Source organism: Physeter macrocephalus, chromosome 6 (genome assembly GCF_002837175.3).
Source record: "Physeter macrocephalus isolate SW-GA chromosome 6, ASM283717v5, whole genome shotgun sequence".
In the NCBI taxonomy this organism is placed as follows: domain Eukaryota; kingdom Metazoa; phylum Chordata; class Mammalia; order Artiodactyla; family Physeteridae; genus Physeter; species Physeter macrocephalus.
This window is the reverse complement of record NC_041219.1, coordinates 97,473,899-97,491,110: the sequence shown is the minus strand read 5'-3', so window position 1 is coordinate 97,491,110 and position 17,212 is coordinate 97,473,899.

The window sequence follows — 17,212 nt, the reverse complement described above, 5'->3', positions numbered from 1 at the left end:
TGGTGAAAGTGGGGTGTTAAACTCCCCTACTATTATCGTGTTACTGTCAATTTCCTCTCTTATGGCTGTTAGCATTTGCCTTATGTATTGAGGTGCTCCTATGTTGGGTGCATAAATATTTACAATTGTTATACCGACTTCTTGGATTGATCACTTGGTCATTATGTGGTGTCCTTCTTTGTCTCTTGTAATAGTCTTTGTTTTGAAGTGTATTTTTTCTGATATGAGAATTGCTACACCAGCTTTCTTTTAATTTCCATTTGCATGGAATATCTTTTTCCAATCCCTCACTTTCAGTCTGTATGTGTCCCTAGGTCTGAAGTGGGTCTCTTATAGACAGCATATATATGGGTCTTATTTTTATATCCATTCAGCCAGTCTATGATTTTGGTTGGAGCATTTAATCCATTTACTTTTAAGGTAAATATCAATATGTATGTTCCTATTCCCATTTTCTTAATTGTTTTGGGTTTGTTATTGTAGATCTTTTTCTTCTCTTGTGTTTCTTGCCTAGAGAAGTTCCTTTAGCATTTGTTGTAAAGCTGGTTTGGTGGTGCTGATTCTCTTAGCTTTTGCTTGTCTGTAAAGGTTTTAATTTCTGCATCAAATCTAAATGAGATCCTTGCTGGGGACAGTAATCTTGGTTCACTTTCATCACTTTAAATATGTCCTGCCACTCCTTTCTGGCTTGCAGAGTTTCTGCTGAAAGATCTGCTGTTAACCTTATGGGGATTCCCTTGTATGTTATTTGTTGCTTTTCCTTTGCTGCTTTTAATATGTTTTCTTTGTATTTGATAGTTTGATTAGTATGCTTCTTGGCATGCTTCTCCTTGGATTTATCCTGTATGGGACTCTCTGCACTTCCTGGACTTGACTATTTCCTTTCCCATATTAGGGAAATTTTCAACTATAATCTATTCAAATATTTTCTCAGTCCCTTTCTTTTTCTCTTCTTCTTCTGGGACTACTATAATTCGAATATTGGTGCAGTTAATATTGTCCTAGATATCTCTGAGACTGTCCTGAATTCTTTTCATACTTTATTCTTTATTCTGCTCTGCAGCAGTTATTTCCACTATTTTATCTTCCAGGTCATTTATCCTTTCTTCTCCCTCCATTATTCTGCTATTGATTCCTTCTAGAGAATTTTTAATTTCATTTGTTGTGTTGTTCATCATTGTATTTTTGCTCTTTAGTTCTTCTAGGCCCTTGTGAAATATTTCTTGTATTTTCTCCTTTCTGTTTCCATGATTTTGGATTACTATCATTACTCTGAATTCTTTTTCAGGTGTACTGCCTATTTCCTCTTCTTATTTTTTGGTCTGGTATGTTTTTAATTTGCTCCTTCATCTGGTGTATTTCTCTGTCTTCTCATTTTGCTTAACTTACTGTGTTTGGGGTCACCTTTTCCCAGGCTGCACGTTTGTTGTTCTTATTGTTTTTCCTTTCTGCCCCCAGAGGGTAAGGTTATTTCAGTGGGTTGTTTAAGCTTCCTGTTGTAGGAGACTAGTGCCTATGTGCTGGTGGATGAGGCTGGATCTTGTCTTTCTGGTGTGCAGGACTTCATCCAGTTGTGTGTTTTGGGGTATCTGTGTACTTATTATGCTTTTAGCCAGCCTCTCTGCTAATGGGTTGTGTTGTGTACCTGTTTTGCTAGTTGTTTGTCATGGGGTGTCTGGCACTGGAGTTTGCTGGTCATTGAATGGAGCTGGGTTTTAGCGTTGAGACAGAGATCGCTCGGAGAGCTCTCGCTGACTGATATTATTTGGGGCCTGGAGGTCTCTGGTGGTCCAATGTGCTGAACTTGGCTCTCCCACCTCAGAGGCTCAGGCCTGACACCCGGCCAGAGCACCAAGACCCTGTCAGCCACATGGCTTAGAAGAAAATGGAGAAAAAAAAGAAAGAAAAAATAAAATAAAGTAAAATAGAATAAACAAATTTATTAAAATGAAAAATAAAAATATTATTAAAATGAAAAAATAAAAAAAGTATTATAAAAACGAAGAGAGCAAACAAACCAATAAAGAAACCCACCAATGATAATAAGCACTAAAAACTATGCTAAAATAAATATAACAATCAGAAACTAGTCGGTCATACACAGCAAACCCCAAGTCTACAGTTGCTCCCAAAGTCCACTGCCTGAATTTTGGGAAGACTCATTGTCTATTCAGGTATTCCATAGATGCAGGGTACATCAAGTTGATTGTGGGGATTTAATCCACTGCTTCTGATGCTGCATGGAGAAACCTCCCTTTCTCTTCTTTGTTTGCACAGCTCCTGGGGTTCAGCTTTGGATTTGGCCCTACCTCTGCATTTAGGTCATCCTCTGGTGTCTGTTCTTTGCCCAGACAGGAGGGGGTTAAAGGAACGGCTGATTAAGGGGCTCTGGCTTAGTCAGGTCAGGGGGGAGGGAGGTGTACCAAATGCGGGACAAGCCTGCAGTGGCAGAGGCCAGCATGATGTTGCAACAGCCTGAGGTGCACCGTGTGTTCTCCCTGGGAAGTTGTCCTTGGATCACAGGACCCTGGCAGTGGTGGGCTGCACAGGCTCCTGGGAGGGGAGGTGTGGATAGTGACCTGTGCTTGCACACAGGATTCTTGGTGGCTGCAGCAGCAACCTTAGCATTTCATTCCCATCTCTGTGGTCTGCACTGATAGCTGTGGCTCACGCTCATCTCTGAAGCTCATTTAGGCAGTGCTCTGAATTCCCTCTCCTCGTGCACCCCGAAACAATGGTCTCTTGACTCTTAGGGATTTCCAGACTTTTTCCCAGACTTCTTCCTGGTTAACTGTGGTGCAGTAGCTCCCTTTGGCTATGTTCACATAGCCAACCCCAGTCCTCTCCTGGGATCTGACCTCCGAATCTGGAGCATCAGCTCCCAGCCCCCACCCGCCCCAGTGGGTGAGCTGACAAGCCTGTCAGGCTGGTGAGTGCTGGTTGGCACTGATCCTCTGTGCGGGAATCTCTCCACTTTGCCCTCTGCACCCCTGTTACTGCACTCTCCTCCGTGGCTCTGAAGCTCCCTGTCCCCGCCCATCTCCCTTCTCCACCACTGAAGGGGCTTCCTAGTGTGTGGAAAACTTTCCTCCTTCACAGCTCCCTCCCACTGGTGCAGGTCCAGCCCCTATTCTTTTGTCTCTGTTTTTTCTTTTGCCCTACCCAGGTATGTGGGGAGTTTCTTGCCTTTTGGGAAGTCTGAGGTCTTCTGCCAGCATTCAGTAGGTGTTCTGTAGGAGTTGTTCCACATGCACATGTATTTTTGATGTATTTGTGAGGAGGAAGGTGATCTCCACATCTTACCTCTCTGCCATCTTGTAGGTCCTCTTTAAATCTTATATCCTGATGAGGGGTAACATATATAGGTATATTATGAATAAGCCACGGTTCATGTTCTTTTTTGTACTGTTTATATTTTACTTCATTTGAAGAACCTTTCCTCCCAATTCCAGGTAAAGCAAAGAGCTGTAAGGCTAGAAATCATCACTCAGGAGCAAAAGTGTACAAATATCTACATCCATGAGTTTAATGCAAGACTACAGAGAGTTACATGATGTTTTGTTATTTGTAGGCACCAGCAAGTTTTCACAACCTAATATCAAGGTTGAACACAAAGAATTATTACAATGGCTACTTGAAATGGTACAAAATTGCCCTGGGAAGTATGGCAAAAAACAAACCAGCAAACAAAAACAAACCTTAGAGGTCAATGTAAGGCAAAAATGTACTGTAGTTAGTACATTACTGCATAGTTACTTTATAGGTCAGTTACAGATCTAAATAGATCTTAATGGTAGAAAACAAAAGTTTATTTAAGTCATAAGTGTGGCTTATTATTATCTATTGTGAAAGCTACAGATGCAACTATTTAGGGCATTTACCTCATTCCACACGGTAACCTGTAATGTTGATGCATCCCATAGCACTGATATTTCTCTATTATTCTTTTATTTCATATTTCCATCATCATGATTAAGTTGGGAGGATCTACAATATTCTAAGACAGATGATATCTTCTTATGGCTATGTCAAATATTGGACACATAAAAGTAAAGCCTCATAAAAATACTAAAATCCATTGAATTGTACACTTAAAATATGTCAATTTTATGGTATGCAAATAATATCTAAATAAAGCTCCTTAAAAAAAAAGATAAGAGCAGGACAGGATATCACTTGAAGCCACTACTGATTGATGACTTGGGATTCTTGGGTCTTCTGTGAAATACAGTATCGTCAGTTATTCATCTCCAACTTTTTATCTTAAATTGCTTCTTTCCTCCAGATACTTTTCCAGCTTCAAAACTGTCCAATCAGCTTCAGCTCATAAAAACAAATATGAAACAGAACAAATCTTTATCCTTCTTTCCTCCTTTTCTGCCTTCTCTTAGGTTTTAGATTTTTTTTTTAAAGTCTGCACATTCTATTTCTTCATCTTTACCCCCCACCCAGTTCTGGCCCCTCAATTTACTATTGGATTGAGACTGACTGTGCAGCATTCACTAGTTGTTCTTGGATTGCCAGATATAGTGATTTCTGCACAGTTCTTATCTTCCTGGAACTCTCTGAAGTAAGGGACATTCTTGAGAATTTCTTTTCATTAACACATTTTTGTTTTTGGCTTCAGTGGTGCTATTTTTAACTTGTCATATCCCTTCTCTAATTAGAGTTTTACAGTGTTATTTCTTTTTTTGGCTTATCTTATAGGTCCCACTTCTCCCAATCCTAGACGCTTCCCAACTACATTCTCTCATTCTCTTGGCATTAGCTCTCACACTTCTATGAAAATGACACCCAAATCCCCAGCTCTATCCTAATCACTGTCTTAACTTTGGGTACATATTTTCCACTTTCTTTTTGATTTCTCCATCATCTCATACTGAATTTCAAAAAAGGCATCTTTCCTCTTCCCCCAGACTTTTTCTCCCAATCTTAATTAATAATATATTCATACATCTAGTCAAACATCTTATGATGTTTATATTATCTATAATTCCTATCTCTTTTTTATCCTCTGTATCCAGTCATTTACCAGGTCCTGTCATGTCTATCTTGAAATTTCTTTCATGTTATATAAAACCTTTCTCTGTTTTCATAGTTATAAACTATTCCCAGGACTTTAAGGCAGGGAAGGGACTGTTATATATACAGTCTAGTAACACAGAATTCCCTCAAGACCTTACTTTTTGTAACACTCCAGGAGGCTGTCCTGACACAAAGTTCAGCATAATGTGAAAGAACAATGTCTTTAGAATCAGGCCAGGACTGGAGCTATCACATATGGTGCATTGTTGTAAATTAGAAAAAGAATCCTAAAATATACATCTTTCTATCAAAAAGTAGTCATAATATTGATTTTGCAAGACAAATAAACTCTATTGACACCTCTGGGAAATTTTCAATAATAAATATACCAATTTACCTCATCTATACCCTTATATGTAGTGTTCTAACAAGTGCAGAAATTACACAACCATACATGGTAGCACTGCATGGGTCTACATTGTTCAAATCCTGGCCCTACAGCTATGTAAGATTGGCAATATACTTAACCACTTTAAGCTTCAGATTTACGACCTATAAAGTGTGACTAATACTACTATCTCTTTCAGAGTTTTTAGCAAGGATAAATAAGAAAAAAAAAATATATATATATATAAAATTAGCAACTTCAAGTTTACCTGCATATGTTCTCAATCTACTGCTCCAATAGTACAAATCATTAAAAGATGCCAGATTGTGGAATTCCTTACACAAATATAAAGATGAGATGAAAATACTGTTGGTTTTAACAGCTCGCTATAAATCATTAAAATTTTTATCTCTGAGAATATTTCATGGAGGACATTTCAAAAGAATTAGAAGAATAGATGTCCTATTTTTCCAATAACTAAGGGTGTAGCCCAGAGCCTAATGTTTATACCTGAAAGTTGCTGTTAGCTATTTGGACAAAATGATTAGAAGGCTTTAACACACTACAAGAAAGTGTCTTGGTTTCATCATCTCCATGTTATGATGATACTTTATTATTCTCTTATTTTAGGATCAGCAAACCACAGGCTATGGGCCGTATGTACTGTTTTTATAAATAAGGTTTTATTGGGACACAGTCACACACATTTATATATGCATTGTCTAGGCTGCTTTTCCACCACAATGGTAGAGTTGAGTAGTTGTCACAGAGAACTGTTGGTCCACTAAGCATAGAATATTTACTATCTGGCCCTTTTTCTAAAATGTTTGCTGATCCCTACCTTTCTGATCACTTTAAAAATATTAATTCACTTGAACTTCGATTTTGCTCAATTTTACACATATGAAGAAAAAAGTTTGTATTAATCTGGAGTATGGTGAGCCTTATTTTTCCTTCCAAAGTATATTTTATGGCTCAACAATGGAAAGCTAGTTTCTGTATGCTGCCTTAAACATGTACAATTCTCAGGTTTTTGTTGTTGTTTTTTTTTAAAGAAAACAATACAAACAAAAACCCCCTAAGGCAGAACAACCTGTTTCTTTTCACCAGATTTTTATTGGCATTACCTAGAAAATGTTTCCTGTAAGAAATAAGCTTTTCAACAACTGATATTTTCCTTTCTTTTAACATTAAAAAGTGATAGTAGGGAAACATCCATTTAATAGTCAGAAAAGCCACGAATTTGATGACATAGTGATAGAGTTATTTTCCTGTTGAAAACTATTTTTGATTGAAATTCAGAGAATTCGTGATTACCTATTTTTTTTCATTAAAGCAAGTAGTTGAAACCAAACTTTTCACATAGGAAAACAATTCCTGTTTTGCAAGATTAAAAAAAATTAATAATCTACGTTAAAAGCTCAGTAAATAATGGTTTCTCAATAGTAGTTATTTTTTTATTATAAAGATTAAGTTCAGTAAGTAAAATATGTCAAATTATTTCAGCATACCCTTCAAAAATTCTGTTTAATGCTCAACTCCTCATCAGTTTGTTTTGAATTACTTAACTGTTCCTTCTGTGTGCTACTTCTCATTTTTAAAAATGAATCAGAATTTAACCCTCCTCACCTTTTTTCACCTTTAACTTAAAAGAATTCTACCAAAGACATTTATAATTTAAAAGCTAGCTGTCTGGTGTCATTTGGATGTGTAGATATACCTAAAGGTATAATTAGTTATGGAGCAAGGAAATATACAGCAAACTTTAAGAGATTTATTTTTTATCAGACTTTCCAATTTCCTAAATATCAATGGCCAGGGAATGGACCTTAATTATAAGAACATCCTCCAAGAAGTTTGCTGTCAATTAAGACATTCTTTGTAGTGTGTTTTAGAGTCAAGTCATGAAAGTTAAGTTTTCCTATTATTAACTGTGAAGCAGTTAAGAAATACTTTGGGATCCAATATAGAAAATTCTCAAAGTTAAATAAAATTGGTAGGAGAAATGAAATCTCTTTTTAAAAGAAGAAATTGATTACAAAAAAGGAGCATTTCCACTGATATCAACATATAGGTACAAAGCACAACAGGGTTCATATTAGCTGGATTATGAAAGATTTTCATAGACAAGCATAGTTCAAAGCAATCTAGTTCTGGTTCCTGCTCCTGCCATTGTTATGAGGATTCATTTTATCTGGAAATATAAATCTCCCTAAAGTCACAGTAGTTCTGGGGCAAATATAAAGAATTTGAGTTTAGAATTTCGTCTGGATTCCTAAGATCTTTTGGACCATATCTTTCTCCTGAAAAAGCTTCAGACCAAATTGTAGTCTATATTTTATGTCTTATTCTAGACTGTGGTCCTACAAAGCTTAAAATTTACCTCCTTTGGGGACTATAGCTCATCAGCACAGGGATATGGAAGAGTTGTTCTGCACTCTTATTATACCAGAAGTGCTGCTTACCAAAACAATCAGCTTATTAAAGTAATTGGAAACCAATGTGAAGTATTTATACACAGTGAACACAGCCTAAGACAAAAACTATAGTTTGGGAAAATAATAAGAAGTTAGGGTTGGACAAGATGGCCATGAGAAGTTATCTATCTCATTTTGTACAAGAGAGGCATACTGGAAAGATCACACGTAGACTTGCTGTATCCACATTCCAGGTGGGAAAAGGGATAAAGAATCATCTGAATGACTAGGCTTTAAAGTTTAAGGCCATTAGGGATTTGGAATGTTTGAGATGAAAGATCTGAAACATCAGCCAAGAATTTATTTAGTTGTCAATAATGTGGGAAACTATTGATACAATATGGTTCTGGGATATCCAACATAGAAAATAAAATTTGAAATTGTTTCTCACACTTGTCTTTGTCTCTTATTTTTATAGTTTCTTTTTTGAGGAAAAAAAAAAAAAAAGACCAAGCCTCATTTTAAGGTTCATCTCAAAATTCCATGAATGAAAAGAGAAGGACTTTAAGGAAAGGTCAAGACACTCTAGTCAAGTCTCTTGTTTTGGTTAGAGGTTCAGGGCTTATTGAGTAAGAAGATGTGATGTGTTTTCTGGAATGACCAATCACACTAAAGGGTAGGCTTTCTTTTTAAAGAATTTTATGCAAGGATGACAGAAGTCTCTTTTCTTTATGAAGATGTATGACTCATTAATGAATTAGTCTTTGTCTTACACTAGACAGCAATCACATGCTCACTAGTAAGGTCGCTTCTGTTAGCAAGAACTGTCTCATCCATAAGCAGCTAAAAGTGGAAACCAAATACATGAAAATAAATTGAATGCAAAACAAACTCAAGATTTTGAAATGTAAGTGATCAGCAAAAGGAATGATAATCTTGGAATATAAATAATGACTGTATTAGGTCTATTAAGCTATCTTTGAATAGATGGGTAAAGTGTTAGGAACAGACAAACCCACAATCATGTCTGGGACAAAGGGTCTCAGAAGAGACAAAGGGATGAAGTCAGATGTGAAGAGATTTTGTGTAAGCCACCAGAAGAAACACTAACACTGCACTCTCACACTTGGGTCTCTATCTCATTGGGCAACTGTCTTGATCATTCAAAATAGAAAATTTTAAATCTCAGTTCAGGCTGGGCCATTACACATGGCCCCAATCCTATGCTGAGTATGTGGCAGAGATCCCTGGATAAACTTTCCTCTCATTTCCTAAGGGTTCCATTGGAGATAAATTTTCCCCCCACGTATTAGGAACAACTTACATGTAGAATGAATTCTGGTTTTTTAATATCTTATGTGGGATAAGGGGAGAGTTGGCCATTGTTATTTCTTCTTTCCATAAAATTAGTCACCAAAGAGAAGTCATCTCAGGAGATTAAATTTTCTTTAGAATACTAATTGGATGTAATTTTGCCTTGTCACTTAAGAAATTGTTAATCCTGGAAGTTAAATTTTGTGACAAAAAACATTTTAATTGATTTACTTTTCAAATCTGCTGTAATTAACCAAATGTGTCTAGTTCTTGAGGAAGAGGTCTATAATTCTCCTGTATGAAAATATCGAGCAATGAAAGTCTATCTGGAAAAGATGTTTCTCCCCAGCCAATCACATGGTTTTTCCCCTTAATTAAAAAAAAAAAAAAGGGTATTCTAAATGCCAGCTGCACTTTTCAGTTGACCAGAGGAAAGCCCATAGGAGCCTCCTCTATCTTACTGAATGCAGCGAACATGCTTCAGTCCTCAACAGACTTGTTCTCTGCAGCCCCCACACTCTTGCCCAGTCAAGGTCCCTCCTTCCACAGATCGTTCTTCTTCATGTCTTCCATCATGCCATACTCTGTTGGATTTTCCCGAGTTTCTTTGTTTCTCTTCAGTTTCCCTTGCTGGTTCATTTTCCTCTGCACATTCTTTAAATGTCTGCATTCTCCAGGGCTCTGCTGGCATTAGCCTCTCTTCTCACTCTCAACTCTCCTACCTTATGCAGTACAGCTAAGTCTTAACAACACAGGCTACATAAACCGACTACCTACGTTTAATCCTGAGCATTAGTTTCCTATTGCTGTGTAGCAAATTCCCACAACTTTGTGGCTTAAGACAACACTCATTTAGCATTTCACAATTTTGCAGGACAGAAGTCTGGGTGGAGTTCACCTGGGTCCTCTGCTCAAGGTCTCAACAGGCTGAAATCTAGCTGGAGGCTAGTGTTGAGGACTCATCTGAGAGGCTTGAATCTTCTTCCAAGCTCACTAGTGATGGCAGAATTTAATTTCTTGTGATTGTAGAACTGAAGGCCCCATCTTCTTGATGGCTGTTGACCAGGGCCTAGTGTCAGTTCTTAGAAGCTGCCCGTGATTCTCTGCCATGTGGCCCCCTACCTAGACCTTCTAACACTTCCAATCTGACGTTCTTTTAAAGGGATGAACTGATTAGGCTAGGCCTACATCATCTCCCGTTTGTTTTTAACTCAAAGTCAACTAATAACTAAATAGTAGGAATTGTATCCCATCAGATTTACAGCTTTTGCCCTGCACAGGAGAGGAAATTGTGTGTACAAGGTACATACACCAGGGGTTAGGAGTGTTTGAGGCCCTCTTAGAATTCTGCCTATCACATCCTAGTTCTGCCATTTACTAGCTGTATGAATTTAAGCATGTTATATAATTTCTCTGTACCTTGGTTTTTGCATCTTTAAAGTGGGATAATAAATAAAATATTCTTTGTGGAGTTATTCTTAGGATTAATGGGATTGATACATGTAAAATCCTTAGAACTGTGCCTTATACATAGTAAGAGCCTGCAAATTTTCAGTTATCATTATTAATCTATTTTCTCCCCATAGATATTGCATCCACTCCCATGGCTTCACACAGTTACTGGTATTCTTATGATAGATATTGCTTTTCCAAAAAATTCCACTTTTAAAATCTAAACTTATGACTTCACTTGCAAACCTGATCTTTTCTAGTGATTCTTATCACAGTAAATAGTACCATTATACTATTATAGTATAATAGTTCCTTATACTTTCCAATTTTCTCTTCCTTTCCTACTATTCATTCATTAAAAAATTATTTTTTGTAGTATCAACTATGTACAAAGCATATGATGGCAGAGGATATAATGGTCGGTAAAAAGATACAGTATCTGCCCTCATAGAACTTATAATCAAGTTAGAGAGACAGATTATACTGTATCCTACAAAACTTATTAAAACAAACCCATTTTCTCAATATCTTTTTCAAACACTCAAGTCAAAGCCACTACCTCTCTTTCCTGAACTAGAATAATAACCCTTCACTGGGTTCCTACATTCACTCTTCATCCACTTTTTTCCTTCTATCAGAGCTACCCTCTTCAAGGAAAACTTATTATGTCACTCATCTGCAGAAATCCTTTCAATGGCCTCTTGTAATATGTAAGATAAAGACAAATCTTCTTCAAAACCTGCCATGCTCCTGCCAGAGCTCTCCAGCTCTGTACACCCCCACTCACCCCTCCCTGTCTGTGCTTTAGCCCTATGGCCTTCTTCTTGCTCCTCCATGGTGCCTTGCTCCTTCATGCCTCACTGTGCACCTGTCAGTCCTTCAAAACTGGCCACTCTCTCTCTTTCCTGCTCTGTCTTTGCCTGATCATTCTCAGTTTAAATTTTATTCCCTCCAAACTAAATCAGGATCCTCATTATACTCAAAGTACCATATGAGTCTTCTTCATCACATTTAATATAACATACAGTTACGTATTGATTTGAGTCATTATTTGATTAATATCTGCCATCATTCTGAAGAAGGGATGTTTGAGACAAGATCTAAAAGAAGAGCTTCAGCCATACGAAAAGTTAGATTTCATAGATTTCAAGTGTGTTTTGTTTATGAGGGACTATGACATAGCTTGTATTTTAAATGTAAAGGCTAATCTCAGAATGGGGATTTGAGGGGCAAGCTTCCTATGTAACTACCTCTGTGTTAATTCAGACCAAGCTTACCTTATTAGTATTTGGGAGGGAACACATTTGTGATCATGAGGGTTACTGAAGACTTGAACAAGAATGTGAAAAAGTGTTCTATAAACTATAAAACTCACAACATGACTTTTGCTGCTGTTATTGTTAATATCACCAAAATATCAGTTTATCCAAACACTTGAGCTCGGTTGAATTTGATCCATTAGATTACACCCAAATACTTGGTTTACTTTACCAAATTATTTAGGTCTACCTGTGTTTTTTTCCTTAAATTTACGTATGTTATGTGTGTGTGTGTGTGTATGTGTGTAATACCGTTCTATATTATCAATATGTAAACATACATTTGGAATACACACTCACACATATACATATGGTGTATGTGTGGTGCATATGGTATATACACATGCTTTCTATAATATATTTTAGTCTAGTGTTCATTATTATAAAATGGGTCAAGTTCAGCAGTCCTATTATTATAACTTTATTTAAAATGTTAATTTTAATACAATTCAATAATGCTTAATAAGATGATATTTAGGATATAACCCATCAATAGGCTTTGCAAATAGTGAAACAAGTCAAATTCCTTTAGCTTAAAAGTGTTTACTGGGGCTTCCCTGGTGGCGCAGTGGTTGAGAATCCGCCTACCGATGTAGGGGACACGGGTTCGTGCCCCGGTCCGGGAAGATCCCACATGCCGCGGAGGGGCTGGGCCCGTGAGCCATGGCCACTGAGCCTGCGCGTCCAGAGCCTGTGCTCCGCAATGGGAGAGGCCACAACAGTGAGAGGCCCGCATACCGAAAAAAAAAAAAAAAAAAAGTTTACTGATTTTTAAAATATATTTTATGAATATTCCAAAACTTTAGTGGTCAAGGCAAAAACAAAAACTTCTACATGATGAATATGCTACTAATTTTTTGTAGAAAATATTAAAAATCATTGCTAAAAGTAAAAGCACCTTTATCTTCAAGCTAACTGACTGTAGTTTCATAATTATTGATTTGTAGATACCTGCTTTGGATGGTTTCTGAAGCTAAACTCAGAACAATCTCAAGGTAAGCTGTTTACTTGGGGGATGTGTATATTTATGTATGTGTATTTTAGTTTTAAAGAATAAAAATATATGCCAAAACCGTGTGTAATAGAATATTCAAATGTATTTTTAGTAACAGCATTGAGAAATTTTCCAGTTCATGGTAAACACTCAATGATATTGGTTCTGTTTTATCTTTTTGTTATTTCTCAACTTCAAAAATATCAAAACGTGATAAATTGTTTGATGACTACTTATTAAATGTCCTCTCAGTGCCCTCTCGCACAATAGCCATACAAGTAAATCACTGTGCAAATACATAAACAACTAAAGGACAATTAATACTGAATTATGTAGTGCTCAATATTGCTGAGTTAACAGAGGTTGGAATGGAATGATAGGAAACCATCACTGTGTAAACTACCTGGAAAAGATAAGAGTTAAACTGAATTTTGCAAATTTTCTACTGAGGAGACAATGAGAAGGGAACGTTTTGTGCTATGATGACCACTAACAAAAGCGTGAAAGATCCTATAGATATGCAGTGTGCTAGAGTGACAAGTTGGAATGAAGAGCATTTGAGGAAAATGTAATAAAAATTGTATAGCCGGAGCAGACTGAGATTACGGACATACTTTGATGGATAATATTGAGTGACTGTTCCAGTTTCATCTCTAGTGTCCTCTACCTGCAAACTACTAAATTGGATTATTACCACTGGAGTTGGGTACAAGAATCCACAATGTGGTCAGGGTGATCAGTTAAAAAAGATAAGAAGTATTGAATTAAAAGGGATCTTTGAAAATTATCTAGTCCTGTCAAGGCATGAAATGATGTCCTAATTCTAATAGAGGCCTGAAGACCTGGAAGCAAACAAATATGACAGCTCTTTATGATAGATTAGATAAAAGGAATAAAGGAAGGAAGAACAGAGAGGGTTTTAAGATTATTCTCACAGCAAAAAAAGGAAAAATTTTTAAACTGATAGAAAGGGAATATAAACTATTTTGTTAGAGAACAGAATGAGTTTGGTTTCTCTATTTTGCATCTGAAATATTGAAGGGGACCCACATTCACTGTTCTTACAGGACATAGAAAGTTAAATGAAGAAAGGGGTGAAGATTGGGTCCTAATTCCATTAAATGTATTTATTACTTTAGAGGGGGTGATTATTATGGAAGGATTAGTGTAAAAATAGAAGCACATGCGGCTGATATTTAAACACCATTTTCAGTTGAACATTTTAAGAACAAAATACAGGGTTGTAAGCTTGAAAAATGTATGTAAGATGTAACTTGTATGCCTTCTATATATAACACTAAATTCTCAAAGGTTTTATTTGTTTGGGATTTGTTTATTTCTTTGTTTGGCAACATAGTGTATTTCTTTTAAAAGTAAGTAATGCAAATTACTTAAAAGTCAGCTCTAGAAAACATTTATTTTAAATGCTGACAATGTTACTGCTTTTACTTTAAGGATTTTCTTTCATTGAGCATTACCATTATCCTGTTAACAACGCTTCAGGCAAAATACAATTTAAAATTACTTTTATTTAAGAATCTAAGCTCTCATTCATTCATTGTGCAATGAAATATGTGAATTAGATGATAAACAGGAAGAGAAAGAAAGAAGGGAATCTCTACTTAAGAGTACAAATTACTTCATTTGGAGTGATGTCTCTCACTAATGCTGGCCTACAATTCTATAATATTTCTAATAATACTAAAATTTTTTTCTTAATATTAGTTTAAAATACAGGTTAAAATAATATGTATACAGAATTACAAACTTCTTACATTTTACTAAACATACTCACTCATAGATTAAATTTATCAAATATTTATTCAGTACCTAAATTCAGTGCTAAATTCTGGGCCCATTACAATACTTTTAATAGATATGGTTTCTCTTTTCAAGATGCTCACAGTCTAGTTAAAAAAAAAACAAAACACAAATAAATAAACAAATTATTACCTCATAACGTAATCTCTTGTTATGGAAGGACAAAGGATTGTATTACTTCTGATTGAGTGGATCAAGACTGGTCGTAAATATCATCAAGGAAATGTAGATCTTTAATTTACAAACCAAAAAGTAAATATACTTTCTAAATCTAAAGATTTGAGCTTAATTATGTTTATTTAAAATATAAAAGCAGTACAAAGACTAATTGAATTTCTTAGAGTTTGATTCTCAAAGACTATTTTGTTTTTTTTTTCTATATTTGGAGTCTGGAGGAGAGTCTTTATATAGTGCTATCAATACATTTTTAGAAAGTAGAGATCTAAAATGTGAAACATATTGCCTGTGGTCTGCTACTTATTTTTCTTGACATTAGTACCATCAAGAACTGTACTTGTTTTTGTTTTTGTTTTAAATTTTTTAATTTATTTATTTATTTATTTTTGGCTGTGTTGGGTCTTTGCTGCTGTACGCGGGCTTTCTCTCTAGCTGCGGTGAGCAGGGTCTGCTCTTCTTTGCAGTGCGTGGGCTTCTCATTGTGGTGGCTTCTCTTGTTGTGGAGCACAGACCCCAGGCATGCGAGCTTCAGTAGTTGTGGCAGGCAGGCTCAGTAGTTGCGGAACGTGGGCTTAATTGCTCCACAGCATGTGGGATCTTCCCGGACCAGGGCTCGAACCTGTGTCCCCTGCATTGGCAGGCGGGTTCTTAACCACTGCTCCACCAGGGAAGCCCTGTACTTGTTAAATGCATCAAGAAGTTGAATTTAAAAACTATCACTTTGGTAACAGTTTTACTTAAGGTAATAAAACCCTTATACAGGCAACAAACTATTACTTCAATTTTTAAAAAATAAATTTAAGTGGATTAAAAATAATTTATAGAGCGTTCCTTTTCTGGCAGCTGTTAAATGAAAAACTAAAAATATGACTATAAAATACTTCTTTTTAAATGCTTTTCTGAAAGGGTAAGAAAGCAAAAAATCCAAAGGGGACAAAAACGAAGTGAAAAAAGCAACCCAAGAGGTAAGTAAGAGCAACACTGGGACAGAAGATGAAGCCAAGGGCTAACTCTAGTTGTAGTCTGATAGAAGTGTCTCTCTCAGAGAATCAGAACCCTTAAGGACAACACTCTAAGAATAAGGGTCTATACAAAATAAACCTACCACCAAGAAGGTACATCAAAGAAACATGCCTATCTAGACCTTGCACTGGGTGGAGGGACACAGATTTGTCCTTAGAACTCAGAATTATTAGATAGTTTTCACTGAGATTTGGTGGCAGAATTTACCTGTGTTATCAACAAAGTTTATCCAGTAATTTAGAGTGGTTCCAGATTCACAGTCAGTGAGTAGAAGCAAAATAAATCACTTGCTTTGTGAATCCAAATTGAATGTTCCCAAGATAAATTTCTAAAATAATTAGTTACCAATTTAAAAATTACAAAGCATAAAGAATAAATTAGACTTGAGAGAAGGCTGAAAAAAACCATGACAGAAGAGATAGTCTTACAAAGATGCATTGTATTGGAATGATTAGATTCAGAAAAGAAGTATGTTGAATATTCTAAAATGAAAATAAATTAATTTTCTATTGCTATTTTTATTTTCTATGACAAATTACCACACACTTAGTGTCATAAAACAACACATTGTACAAGTGTCACCAGATGAAAATCAAAGTATAGGCAGGATGCAATTCATTCTGGAGGCTCTAGGGAGAATCGAATTAATTTCTTGTTTATTTGGGTTGTTGGCACAAGTCAGTTCTTTGTGGTTATAGGATTGAGCTCCTTGTTTTGTTGTTGGCTCTAGGTTGAGGGTTTCTCCCAGTTTCCACATGCTGCCACATGGCTTTACTTTGGGCCCCTTTTTTACTTTCAAAGCCAGCAAAGGCAGGTTGAGACTTTCTCACATCATATCTCTCTGACCTCTTCAGTCCAAGTTGGCAGTGTCTCTGCTTGTATAAGATTCTCAAGAGCTCTGTGGATTTTCCATAGATGTTACAAGGATTCAATCCATTAGACAAAGAGGCTCATGCGCAGATCTTTCCAAGAAAATCTCTACTTTTGGCTTCTGATGAGATGACTGATGGGATTTATGATAACTTCCTTAATTTTTTCAAAGAGTCTTTTATGTTACTGATTACTCTGATCTTTCGATCTTTCTGAAATAGCTCAGAAAAATAATCTTTTAATTTTTAAATAAATTTAAATTTAAATGAATATCTTAATTTTAACATTTTGCCATATGGGAAGGCTGAGAAGTTCCAAAATCATCAAGTCCTGATTCCTTTTTGTTTAACAGTTCCTCTATCAGTTTATTTCTTTCCTCTTGCATTTACTCTAAGGAGAAAGAATAAATCAG